Source organism: Chrysochloris asiatica, unplaced genomic scaffold (assembly GCF_000296735.1).
Source record: "Chrysochloris asiatica unplaced genomic scaffold, ChrAsi1.0 scaffold00077, whole genome shotgun sequence".
In the NCBI taxonomy this organism is placed as follows: Eukaryota; Metazoa; Chordata; class Mammalia; order Afrosoricida; family Chrysochloridae; genus Chrysochloris; species Chrysochloris asiatica.
Genome location: NW_006408595.1, coordinates 13,082,801 through 13,085,926, shown reverse-complemented (window position 1 = coordinate 13,085,926; position 3,126 = coordinate 13,082,801). Strand labels below are relative to the sequence as shown.

The window sequence follows — 3,126 nt, the reverse complement described above, 5'->3', positions numbered from 1 at the left end:
AATAATAGTGGTATTAACTGGGCTTCCCTATAGGTGCATGGATATTATCCTATCACAGACAGCGTTGTACCTCATGACTGATCTGGATATGTCCTTTTTGACAATGAATGCAACACCATTCCTCTTCAATTTGTCATTCCCGGCATAGTAAACCATATGATTGTCAGATTCAAAATGGCCAATACCAGTCCATTTCATGCCTAAAATATTGATGTTTATGCCTTCCATTTCATTTTTGAGAACTTCCAATTTTCCCAGATTCATACTTCGTACATTCCATGTTCTGATTTTCAATGGATGTTGACAGCTGTTTCTCTTCATTTTGAGTTGTGCCCCATCAACAATAAAAGGTCCTGCGGGTTTTTCTCCCTCAGGCTTTACTCCATTCGCATCATCACAATCAAGTCTACTCTCAGGAGGCAGCTCTTCCCCAGTCGCATTTTGATTGCCTTCCAACCTGAAAGGCTCATTTTCCGGCACTATATCTGACAGTGTTTCTTTGCTATTCATAAGCTATTCAAATATTTGGCAGTAGTTCATCACTCATTCTTCCTAGTCTGTCTTCATCTGGAAGCTCATCTGAAACATGTCCCCCATGGGTGACACTGCTGATAATTAAAATACCGGTGGCACAGCTTTCAGAATCACAGCAACTCACAAGCCACCACAGTACAACAAACTGACAGACGAGTGGTGGCTGTTTGGTTTTAAGTGGTAACTGTCACTTTAAATTCATCCGACATAGAATTGTTTATTCTTCCGGCAGTCCATGATAGTTTTAAAATTCTTCAACGCAATAACTCAAATGCATCAATTCTTCTATGGTCTTCTTTGTTCATTGTCCAAGTTTCAAATGCATATCAGGTAATTGCAAAGATCATAGCTTGGGTCAGGCGTACCTTAGTCCTCAAACTGACATCTTTGTTCTTGAACACTTTAAAGAGGTCTTGTGGATGTTTTTCTAGGAAATTAAAACGTTCCAAGGAGGAAAGAAGTCATAATTATTTTCTTATCCCATCTTATTACCATAGAAACAGAGCCAGAACCGTGTTTATATCATAACAATTTACCCTAAAATACAGCCTTTTTTCTGGCCTTGGATTTTCTATTTCTCCAAACTGACTAGACATAGACAATTCTTCACAAAAACATAATGCTCAAGGCAAAATAGTCTAGACCACTGTCTGACTAGACCACTGTCTGACTCTAAGGTGGCTTTTGGGAAACCATTTCTTTCAAGGCTTGTGATCCAAAGTTCATCTCAGAGTAATAATTTGAGTGGGTCACCCTAACGTCCATGGAACTCAGAACTCTGGATTACATGAGATTTAGTACTCTGGTTTTCAAAATCTTATGGTTGTCATTGAAATATCTGCTGATGTATGTATCAAACAAATCAGTTATTTATTTTTTAATGTGGATTGGCACAGTGGCAGCAGCAATGAGCTCAATGTAACAACGATTGTGTGGATGGCACAGGACCAGGCAGTGTTTCATTCTGTTGTGCATAGGGTCACAATTTGTTGGAACTAATTTGCTGGCACCTAACAACAATGTGCCTGTGTACAGAATCCTTTATAAGTCCTGTTCATAATTACCCAGTTAAATAGTTTCTGGTTCATGGAACAAACACTAAAAATTGATATAATCATTCCTGCAGTTTCTACAATGTTGAAAATAGAAGAAAATCTTCACAAATGGCACTAGTTAATCCTTAATTTACACAATTTCATCTGGATCTCTTCTCTACAAGGAACTTCAAAGAGTTTGTGGAAAAATGAAATTAAAGAACAATTCCATTTCCCACAAACTTTTTGAAGCCTCCTTGTAGTAGGAATTAATGGCAGCCATCATGGCATCACCCATATTGTCAGATTAACAGGAGCCCTCAGTGCCAAGCTCTTACAAAAGGAAAAAAGGCCCCCTCAAAGGGAATCCAAGGAGCCCTGGGAGTGCAATTGATTCTGAGCTGAGCTACTAATTGCAAGGCCAGCAGTTCGAATCTACCAGTTGATCTGTGGGAGAAAGATGAGGATATAAAAATGTAGAGCCTCATAGTGGCAACACAGCCGCGTTGGGTTCTGGAGACCCTTTGGATACCAAGACTGGAAAGGGCCCGATGGCTCAGCTGATAGACCCAGCTCAGAAGAAATCGACACCCATGCAGCTGCAATTCATGCAGCAGGTGCAAGTTGCCCAGGGACAGAAGATGCTGACACAGAGACGAACGCGGAACATCATAACTGACCTGGGCATTGGGGTCCTGGTGCTTGCTATTTATGGTTACACCTTCTACTTAGTATTCCAGGAGAATTTCCTAGATGAGCTAGTGAGGACGAGGCCAAAGCTGCCCAAGCCCGAACCCTGGCAAAAATGTTAGGCCTCTGATTCTCATGGGTACCGCATCTCCAACCTATCCGGGTCCGTTTACAAGATGGGTGATACTCCATGATCCTGTGGATAATGAAGCCTGCTCATGGTTTTGTTGGCCTTACTAACCTCATACCATAACTGAACCCAAGAAGCCAGGGACTTAGGCATTCAGTCATCATAAAAAGTACATTATGCGCTTCATACTCATCGTGCGCAGCTACCAAGCCCTTCTTCTTGGTGTGTGTTTCCTTGTTTGACAAGTGTTCAACCCTGGTTTTTCCTGACAGCTCTGACTGGTTTACCCCTTCACACTTCAGACAGGGACGACTGTTATGGGGGTGGAAGATGGCAGCTCCTAGCAGTATTGGAGCTGGAAGTGGGAATGTTGAGCCATGTTGAGAACAATAAACTGACTCACTGCTTCTGGAAAAAAAAAAAAAGGTACAGCATCAGAATCACTATATAGGTTCGATCTGAACCACCACTGCCATCAAAGGGGATCCAGATTAAACTCCCTGCTACTGGGTTTATTCCAACTCATAGCAACCCTATGACAATAAAGGAAAATCAGGAAGAAGACTTAACAACCCATCCCTTACATAGTTTTCCCTTTTAGTTCTAAGGTGGTATGTGAGTACACTGAGTGCCCCCATAGTCTTTCTTGGGATAGTTGTGGTTGGGACAAATGTGGCATTAGGGTATCTTCTTGGAAAAGGATTGAAAGCTCCTGGGTATGCATCTTGATCTATTGTC

General features: G+C 41.6%; 1 pseudogene; it reads left to right on the top strand.

Annotated features, from left to right (window-relative positions):
- Window positions 1-2,388, top strand: part of LOC102812408 — a 107,174-nt pseudogene extending 104,786 nt beyond the window's left edge.
- Window positions 2,389-3,126: the final 738 nt, after the last annotated feature.